Source organism: Centrocercus urophasianus, unplaced genomic scaffold (genome assembly GCF_019232065.1).
Source record: "Centrocercus urophasianus isolate 14NV4802_14NV808 unplaced genomic scaffold, USGS_Curo_1.0 seq_11, whole genome shotgun sequence".
Classification (NCBI taxonomy): domain Eukaryota; kingdom Metazoa; phylum Chordata; class Aves; order Galliformes; family Phasianidae; genus Centrocercus; species Centrocercus urophasianus.
In genome coordinates, this window is record NW_024884253.1 from 75013952 (window position 1) to 75024819 (window position 10868).

The following is a 10868-nucleotide window of genomic DNA, read 5'->3' on the forward strand; positions in this document are numbered from 1 at the left end:
AGTTAGAACTACATGGTTTTTAAGTTTCCCTCCAACGTAAGCCATTTGATGATTCGGCTCAATGTGTCACAGCAGCAAGATTTCACCACAAAAGGCATAATTGACAGGAAACTAGCGATAAGAGTTGGGAAATGAATAGTATGGGAGATCATCACCTGCGTTTCAGACTTACAGAGGCCATCTGCAGCACTTCAAGAAGGATTATGTTTTACATTATAAATTGCTAGATGTATGTGGTCATCTTCTGTGAGCTTTGAGTTGGAAAACATAATCCTTCCTGTGTGATATCATATGATTCAAATGAAAACCAGCAAACAGAAAAGAGTTGAAATTGTTTCACTGATTTGCTTTGCACAGAAAAAAAAATACGAATAAGACTTCAAGTTCAGCATTACTGTGGTCAAATTTTAAAAAATGAAAGGTTGGAGTTGCAGGATTGAGAAACTCCAGGCATTGTAGGAGGTGGAAGAAAATTGAACAGATGGTTTTCTTCCAGAAATTTCACTACAAGGGACAGAGATTGCTTTGAGAAGTTGCAGCTGCTATGAATGACCTAGAGCAAACTGAAGCTGCTGTGAAAGAATAAGCAATCTCTCCAACATCAGGTTGCTCAAATTGGATGTGTCCTTATGCTCTTAAATGTGGTAAAAACATGGGCACCTGCACCGAAATTAAATACTAAGTCACAAACTATAAGGAAGCTCTCAAGAGAAGCATTGCCAAGTTTGCAAGCATCACAGAAGGCAGAATGTGGACAGAGAAGCCTTGATAAGGTAGCATAAAATAATGGAATGTCATTAATCTAATGTATTATTATTTTTAATGTAAGTATTAATTCTTTATAATTCCTTCACCTCTGATTGAGTTCTCTCCTCAAACACATGGGCATTTAAAAGAGGAGGTAAGGTAATTCCTGCTTGCCAAATGTCCTTTATTTTTATATGAAAAAAAGATGTGTAATTCCTGTCTTACTAAATGATATTAATGTAGGTTCTCAAATGCTCTAAGAAAATTTCCTCACTAAAGAAACAGTTCTGTGTTTTAGTTGAGCTTCTCTGCAACACAAAGCAAGATGTAGAAGGGGGCTTGCAGCAAGAATCACATTTTCTAATACCAAAGCAATGAATTTAACAATAGCATACATCAAAGAACTGGCAGTTCTTCCCAATAAAAATGCTAAATACTGTGTATCTTCATCTGGATTTATTTCTTTGGTTACAGACAGAGAATAAAGAGTAATCACTGAAGGTTAAAAGGGAAACTAGGAAGAAAGGAGATTATCTTGCCTTTAGAAGTTCTTGAATTTTCAAACTGTTTAAAAGTTACAGCATCTAATTAGTATCATTCATACTTCATATAATCCTTTGTAGCTTCTTCAAAAGATGCCTCACATGTTGTTAGATTTCCGTGCCTTTGAGAAACTTTTGGCTTCTCTGAGAAAGAAAAACTCCTGTTTATATGAAAAAGGGAATATAAAAAGCAGGGAAGAGTATCATGAATGAGCTTGAAGTAGGATGATGATGATAATATTGAAAATAAAGTTGAAATAATAACATGAAATAGGAAGGCATTCAGGGAAGCAATAAAAAGGAAATGTGTATTAGCTATTTGTAGCTTTATGTACAATGAGTCCACCCAAATAAGAACTGTAATATGACCATTTAAAAGATATACATATATTAGGTCTATTATCTTCCAGACCTACCTGAAAAGTCTTTTATTTCTTTTCCAAACAGTTTAAAGGAACTATTTTTGAATGTAGGCAAAATATAAATAAATACTCTATGTGCTATTAGTGGGATTTATAAAATGAAAGTAATGAAAGTTTTTTGATTTTTTTTTGTTGATTTTTTTTTTGTTTGTTTGTTTTGTTTTGTTTTGTTTTTTGTTGCTGTTTTTTCCTGTATTGTTGTTTTAAAACAGATTCTGCTATTGGGAAATCATTTTGGTATATCTCATTATTACACTGGAGAGTGGTTTGCTTTCATTTAGTCCAATGGATGATGATGTTTGAAATGTAGAGGTGAAGATAAAGCCTTTATTAAGTGTGTGGTTGTGCATAAAGGAACACTTTTTGTTGTATTTCTGATTCTTAAAAGTATCATAACTACAATGCACTGGATTCTACATGCTGAATAAAATAGTCTATCATGTCAAAAAATGAAGTATCCTAGAGCTTTTTAACTTGAACATCTATCTCCTCATTGAAAACGGCATCTTAAGAGAATTCAGAAATGCTCTAGGCTTCCCAGCTTGTGTATTGAGATCCAACTCCTCATAAAGAAATCTGTTAGATGATCTGCAACATATTCAGCAGATAAACATAAAGTGCTTGCTCTCATCATTGATCTTCCTGACTGGCAGATGATGTGTAAACAGAATGATTCTAGTCTGACAGTTCATTATATATTTACATGAGGATGATCAAGAAGAAAGCTTCCTTTAATTAGATGGTTAGACCCTGGGGGGTCTCCGACACACTTGATTTCCCCCAGAGCAGCCAGTCATTTAAATTCTATGAATCTCTGAGGCTCAGTAAGCCTCTTGGGCTCTGACAAGTGTCTCAGTGTCCCACAGTGGCTAAAGCAAATGCAGGTTGAATGTACTTTTCTCAAAAGTGAAGTACTGTGCAGCTTTGTATCTACATTTGTAATTTCTTTTTCTAAATGTGAAGACTTATATATAAGTACATAGTAAATAGCTAATGTGAGGTAAATTGAGTATAAAATAGCCACTTAGATATTATAATATAAACTATTGTAACTTCTTGACCTATTTTTTTAACATGCATTCAAATAGCTGTATACAAAGCAATTAAGCATTCAAAATCTCTGAATTGCAGCACTTTCCTTATCTATATCTTCAAAAACAGTGCTCTACCATTGTTAATTTATGGGAGTTATTTAAGACTTACAGCGGTATGATAGCTTTTCCTATATTACTGACACTAAAAGTTGTGCTTTTTATTTTTTCCAACAGACAGAATATATTCATTTAAATACATTAAGTTCTGGGGAGCTAATAGTTGAAAGATAAAAATAGTAAGATGCAGAGCAATTAAGATATTCACTTTGGAAAGCATTTCAAAAGTACTCAGCACAGGTGATAGAAAGGTGAAGAGTAGGTTTTATAATCTTTTCTGCTGAAGATCTCTGATGAGATGAGAAAAATGTCTTTCAGGATTGTCTTTCAGGATCCTCTCTTGTAAAGTTAGGACAGGAAACAACTAGATTGCCTCCTGCTATCTATCCTAACCCTATCTTTTCCATCCTATATGTGATTAAACATTAGATCACTCATAGACCCTAAAGATGCAGAGCTAAGAACGTTCATAAATAATCATATTTGAGCACAGACAGAGTACTAGACTGTAGGATTTGAGCCTCTAACCTTGAAACAGCATAGGGACTACTGATGCCATTCATGCTGAGGACACAACAACACACACAATCACAGTTTGCTTTAAATTACTACAAAATGATCTACCCAAGAAGGTAGATGTTAGCCAGTGACTCCCTAAAATACCATTCCTTTACATTCTCAAGGATTGTCTTGAGTCCGATGTCTGCCCATAGAGCACAGAGATGTAAAAGTCTATGCAAGGTAAAGATAGAGGGAGTAATATGGAAGAAAATACAGGTCAGAGAAATGCTATTTAGAAAGATCAGTTGTATCTTTTTCCTTTCTCCCAGCTAATACTAAGCATATTTTTAGCTTAATAAATACGATTTTGCCTTTAATGGTAAATGACCACAGACTTCAAGTTGCTCTAGCAATATGAGATCTCAGGATTTCTGTCTATTTCAACTGATTTTAGCTCATTTTAGCCATGACAGCAGCTTTTGAGTGGGCAGTATATTTTTGCCTGAGCCGCTGTGGCTTAGCTCTTCGAATGTTATGAATGGTAACTGCCTGAATCCTAGCCACTGCTAATAGTCATATGAACTTTATATGAACTGCGGAGAGGAAAAAATATTTTGTAAGAGTAAACATTGATAGCAGTCAAATCACTGAAAAGAAAAGCAAGTTGGTTGTGTTAGAAAATGCGGCAGAATAACCTGGAGTGACTTGGAGCTCAGGTGAAAGAATGTTCTTGCATCAGTCTTAAACTGCTAAAGTATAGCATTGCAGTCTGAGAGAAATAGCTTTGTCCATAGAAATAAAACTTTCATAAACTATCTCTCTTGTGAAGTCCTGAATTTTCCTCAGCGAGCTTACTTTGAGCCTATAAGGTGAACTATTTAACATTATTCTGCAAAATTACACCCAAACCAAATGACAGCACTCCCATTTTAGTGTCTCTCCACATAACTATATAGAAATGTGGGACAGAAAATTCAAATTAATCCTCCTTCATCTTTTTGTACAAAGGTGGCGCCCGTGAGAACTCAAGGGTTTTGTATGTTTGCCTCAAGGCTTTGCTTCACATCCTTAAAGAGACAAGAACTCTCTAAGGCCCTTGCTCAAATAGCAAAGGTGTGTCATGCAAAGCACCTGCAAGCATGTAATTATTCCCTGTATGTGCCTAAGGCTTTCCTGGGGTTCCGTAGGCCAAAACACTGACCAGAGGTCTTTCACTGAGCTGCTGCATATAGAAAAAATCTTGGTATATTTAGTTTGTAAGTGTAGTTACAGGCAGTGTTTTCGTAAAGCATTGCCTCATTTCTTTTATATGTTTGCAGTAATAGTATCAATGGCAAATTTTACAACTAAGCTTTACTATTGTGCCATTCAACTTAATCCATAGTATTTAGTAAGCATCTTCTTCAGCTTATTTTGCTGATCTTCTGCATTAGAATCACTTTGCTATATATATACAAACACTAGTTCAGTTGAAATTTGTCTCATCCACTGGAACTGAATTCATTGAACATAACTTTGATAGGTGTCAAATTTTAGCTTTTATATTAATTTATTGGCTTCTGTTGTGTTTAGTCAAGAAGGAATTTTGATTGAACCCAGTGTCTGGAGATCTGGAACTATTTAGTTTATTTTGTAGAACTGTGGCACTTCTTGATGTAGAAAAAGTTTAAATATTATTATACTTGTTTCCTAGTGGTGTTTTGTTTCGTTGTATTTTTAATTATTATTTGATTTCTCAACAAGGTGCCCCTGGTTTTAAAACGTTTCCATCCTTTTAATAAACGTATAAAATAATACTTTGAGAAAAGTTGATGTGTAGACTGAGAAAATAAAACTGAACTAAAAGTTGTCCAAGCAGAACCCTCTCCCTTCCTCCCTTCCTCCTTTATCTTCCTTCCTTACTTACTTACTTTCCTTACTTCTTTTCTTCTTTCTTCCACTCTTCCTCCCTCCCTCTCTTTCTTCCTTCCTTCTCTCTTTCCTTCCTTCTTTTCCTCCTTCCTTCCTTTCATTTCGTCTTTCTCTCTCTTTTCTCTCTCTCTTTTTTTTCCCTCCACTTTAAGGAATGATTGTGTAGTTAAATGAAATTTTTAAAAATTGTCTGCATTGAGCACTAGATAAACTATACAAGACTCTGGATTGTATATGAAGTGCATTTGTCCTTGTACATATTCTAAAGCTTAATCAATGGTAGGCCTCTCCTTACAACAGCCCTGTTCCTTGAGATAGGATACGTAAGAAGCTTTGTAAATGATATTGCTTTGTACTAGGACAGGACATCCATCCTCCTGAATTATATTCTGTTTCAAAGAAGATGATGAATTAAATGGGATATATGCATGCTTGCTACCTCTTGCTACCTCTGTTATTAATTCACATCTGGGATAGTCTGTCATCTCCACTTTTTTTTTACAGGAGGATTTTTTTTACAGGGTGGAGACTCCCCCCTCCCCCCAGCATACTTAGGTTTGCAGACAACTCAATAAGCTTTTCTGCCTTGTTTTTTCTCTTCTGAAACTGCTACTGAACTAGTCCTATTCCTATGTAATGTACAGGAGAAATGCTGTATAAAACATTTCAGCTGTTTATTGAAGGAAATTAGCACACACATGCACAGGTGTGTTTCCATATGAAATTTAGTGTGTTGCTCTAGTCTTATATAAAGAGGTAGTTTACAACTCTTGCCCATAATGATAATATCTAGATATCATTACAAACAGACGAAAGATAATAGCTTTGTTAAACAATACTTGGAGAGCCAGGCAGCCTGACACATTCTGTGATAAGTTTATAAACTTATTAAGTATCTCAGTCTAGATTGAGACACAAAACCATATTTTTAAGTTTAAAAAGTTGGGTTATATGGCTAAAGTTGTAAACTTGTATAGTTTAGCTAGTGCTCAATGCAGACAATTTTTAAAACTTTCATTTAACTACACAATCATTCCTTAAAGTGGGGGGAAAAAAAAGCTTGCCATACAAAAAGGAGCAGAGAAGCACGGTTATAAGGGAGGAAAGTCTAACAATCTTTGGTTACAGATCACAGCTATTCTGCATTTGAGCAATGCTGTGAATCTCCCTATATCTTTCTCAAGCTGCTGTACCACCAGTCATGCTGCTTTTTTGTCAGTATACTTACTGTGTCTACATGAGGATCTTCTGCTCTTCCAGACACATTGAACAAGGACTTCTGCACTTTCTTGCCTACTGAAATGAGGCTGGAACAAGTGTATAGTGTAGGCCTGGTTGGAATCCCTTCAGTCATCTGGAGCATGCTAGCTCTGTAATCTCACATCATGCCAAGATTTATAACAAAAGTATTGTCTTCAGATAAAATGACAGACAGTAGTGGCTTTTTGCATAGGAATGAAAAATCTGAAAGCACAGATAATTTCTGCTGGAATTCTGTTAAGATTTCAACCCGCAGACGTCTTGAATCATAGAAATATATAATCACAAAATCACAAGGTTGGAAATGACCTGCAAGATCATCTAGTCCAACCGTCCCCCCGTTACCATTGCTACCACAAGCCACCAAACCATCTCTTGTGACTTCTCATCCAGACACCTCTTGAACACTGCCAGGGACGGCGATTCCACCACCTCCCTCGGCAGGCCATTCCAGTGCCTGACCACTCTCTGAGAGAAAAAGTTTGTTGGTGGTTTGTTTTTTTTTTTAATTTGCTTTGGTCATTGCTTCATTAGATTATAGTAGGTTTTAAACTGGTTACAGGTACAAGTCAACTTAAGTAATTGTCCTTACAGAAAAATCACAATTTTCTCTCTATCATTATTATTATTATTATTATTATTATTATGCCTATTTGAGAGTACAGAATTTTCTCAAAAATTCCAGTATCTCCAGATATACTTCTTCTTAACTTCTTCTTAACCATTACTGAATACATGACCTGGATAAGAAATCAGCTTAATTTCTGCAATATTTATTCAGTACTGGGTAAAAAGCCAGATGTAAAACAAATTCTATGCAGGATGATCTATTTTCTGGCAAAGTCTTCCTAATATCAGTGAAAAAGGATTTTTATATTTTTACTTATATACCACTTCCTGATGAACCCAGATACACTTGAAGATCCCAATCTGTGACTCATGTTTAGGATTAGCCCATTTGTTTCACATAAGAAAGTGAAATTACCTGACCTATTTCTATTAACTTTCTTTCTCCCTAATTAGGAACAACTTCCTTCTCTCTCTCTCTCTCTCTCTCTCTCTCTCTGTTTTTTTGTTTGTTTCTTTGTTTTTTCACTCTACATCTAGCTATTGATTTATAACTGCTGCAGGGCTACCATTTCTCAGAATGTATAATAGTGGGAGGTCTTTAATCAAAAAGTATGCAAAAAAGGGGAAAAATGATTCAAAATCAAGGTTTTTTTTGTAAAATCCAAGTGAAAAAAATCTGTCATGGCACAGTGCAAAATGTAGGTGAACTACAGGTAGAACGTTTAACCAGCACTGCATAGTCAGCTGTATTTCTGCTTTTCATGCCACATCATAACACTAACCCCAGGTGCCTGCAGACACACCTTCACAAAGCTCTTCTGGCCTGTCCTTCTTCTGTGACAGTTTGTGGAATCTCTTTCCTTGCTCTTTCTCCCTGTCAGTACGTTTGGGTGTTTATTTTTGTTCTTAGAAAACAGAAGTAATAAGTGGAAAAAGTGTGCCTTGGCCTCGCAGTGACAGAGCTTGCAGGCACTCTGCACTGCACTGAACAAAATTGTGTGACAGTACTGCTTTTCTCTGGCCTTCAACTTTTCATTTCATCAGCTATGATAGATTTGATACCTGCAGACTGTTTTCCAAAGATATTTTAAGAGATAATTGCAGTAACTCAGAAAAGTTAGTCAAACGAAAGCTTTCTTTAGTCTGTCACAGCAAGATACCAAAGGAAAAAAAGGCCTAAACCATGAAAAATGTGTCTCGCTCACACTGCAATCTTTCCTATCGGACTTTCATAAATTCCACTTTTCTCAATTATCTTTATTTCTGAGTTGGAGAAAAGACTTCTTACATTTGGTTTTACTAGGCATTTTATGTAGTTTTCAGCGCTGTAGAAAAAAAAAAAAGAGGATATATAATTTTTAGAAAATTAATGCAAAATTTATATTGTTTTGTTTTGTAGGTGTGTTAAGCACAAATTTATTACCAAAGGAAAAAGCGTATCTTGGCCTTTATTTCTCATCATCAAATCTCAAATGACTCTAATGACTACAATAGTTTAATTCAGGATTAAGAAGCATAGGACCAAGTAACACCAGTAGAACAAATGTAATTGATGTTAACATGTAATAAAATATTTAATGAGACAACATTTTGTACAATGAAACTTTTAAGAATAATGGAATCACATCTTAGCTGAGGTTGAAAGGAGCCTGTGGATCCATCTGCTCCAATTTCTGCTCAAGCAGGAACACACAGAGCAGGCTGCTCTGAATCATGTCCAGGTGCTGCTGAAGATCATCTCCAAGGCAAGAATCCACAGTCTTTCTGGGTAGCCTGTGCCAATGCTCTGTCAACTGCGCAGTAAAATGTTTCCTTATGTTCAGATGGAATGTCCTGTGTTCCAGTTTGTGCCCATTGCTTCTTGTCTTGGCATTGGCACCCTCTTTTCTGGCATTTACAAACGCTGATGAGAACATCCTGAGCTTTTCCTTCTCCAGTCTGAATGGACTGCTCTTTCTGCCTTTCCTCACAAAAGAGAGGAAGCTTAATCTCCTTCATGCCCTTTTGCTGGACCATCTCCAGTATGCCCATGTCTCTCTTGTTCTGGGAAGCCTAGAGTTGGGTATGGTCCAGTACTCCATATGTGGCTTCACCAATGCTAAGGAGAGGGGAAAGATCACCTCCCTTGACTACTGGCAGCATTTTGCCTCATGCAATGCAGTTACCATTTGCCTTCTTTGCTTCAAGGGCACAGTGCAAGCTCAACTTGGTGTCCAACAGGACTCCAGTTTCTTTTCTGGATACATGCTTTTCAGCATGATGGCCTTTAGACTGTACTGCTGCATTGGGCTCTTCCTTTCTAGGTGCAGATATTTACACTTCTTATTAAACTTCATGAGATTCCTGACAGCATATTTTTGCAGTTTGTTGAAGTTCGTCTGGATGGCAGCTCAGCTGTTTGCCATATCATCAGCCACTCTTCCCAGTTTTGTGCCATCAACAAATTTGCTGAGGATACTGTCTGTCCCATCATTCAAGTCATTAATGAAGATATTAGACATGCATCTATATCTATTGAATGTATCGTTCACAGTTTCTCTCTCCTTTTAGGGCATAACCGTCCAGAGCACAAGAATGTTGAAGAGGGATTATAGGCATTTGTAGTTAAACTTGCAACCCATATAAGTTTTAAAAGTTTGAGTGCTTAAAGTCTTATTGTGATATTCAGTAAAGCTGCAGGATATACAGGATAGATAATCTTGCTCTGAAAGAAAGCACTACGGTGATAATATTATCCCTCAGTAAAGTAAGAATGTGTTTTAACTTGTTGTCACTTGATTAAACTGATATCATAGGCTTTTGTTTCTTCCTTTTTAGAGGAAATTTATTTGAGTTTTATTTGGGTTTTTTGTTGTTGTTTTTCTTTCTGTTCTTGTTTTTTTTTTTTTTTTTCTGTGCTTTTTTTTTTTTCAGATAGCTTGTGTGGAGGAACAAGACACCATGAATCATTTCATTCAGCTCTGAAGGTACACGCAATAATACAGACTGTATGTGAAGAGATGAAAATGCAAGAACATATACTGATTTCTATCTTTAACTTATCAAAATGTGACATCCGAAGGTCATTGCCTATTTTTCTGTGCCTATATATACGGAGAGTGTCCTAATGTAATTTGCCACCCCATGCTATACTTCCATAGTGAAAGGCATAATCAAATCTGTTGTTTGCTCATTAAATTTTCTGTTGTTTGTATTATTAGTAGCATAGGTGAAAACATATCTAGACATCTAGAAAAGGAGAGATACTTTAGGATGTACAGGAAGGTCTGAGTGTGCTGTGGCCCTAGAAAATAATTAAGGTTCATCAAGGCCATCAAGGTTCATTCACATAATAACATTTTTTACTAAATATGGCAAATTGAGCAGTTAATATTTGTATTGTTTCTTTTTAAATCTGACAAATTACTGCAGACTTACCAAGTTTCAACAGCCTTGGGTTTAAAATAATCTGTAGTAAAACTAGTAGTCTACTCTGCTTACAACAGCAGTGTTTCTAGCAATTTTTACCAGATGGTGGTTACCCCAAGGGGAACAAATGAAAATGTGGTATATAATCTTTTTTATCTATTGTGCTCTACAGAATCAAAAATGAGCAGTTTGTTGGCTGCAGCTGAAACACAAAAACCTCTACTTCTCAATCTCTTTGCAACATGTACTGTTTCAAAGGTGAAATGCCATACTAAGAATAAGAAAGAACAACTTGCTGGGTTTAGGGAAAAAATGACCACACATTAATGTGCTTCAACTGAAAAGCCATAAGTTAT

The 10868-nt window shown here is 36.0% G+C and overlaps 1 long non-coding RNA gene across 1 annotated transcript in view; it reads left to right on the forward strand.

Annotated features, from left to right (window-relative positions):
- The window catches only part of LOC122155199, a 50550-nt gene extending 40034 nt beyond the window's left edge, over window positions 1-10516 (forward strand). Inside the window, exon 3 of the long non-coding RNA XR_006167164.1 lies at window positions 10018-10516. This is a non-coding gene — a long non-coding RNA (uncharacterized LOC122155199). The remainder of the gene's footprint in view (window positions 1-10017) is intronic.
- The last annotated feature ends 352 nt before the right edge of the window (window positions 10517-10868 follow it).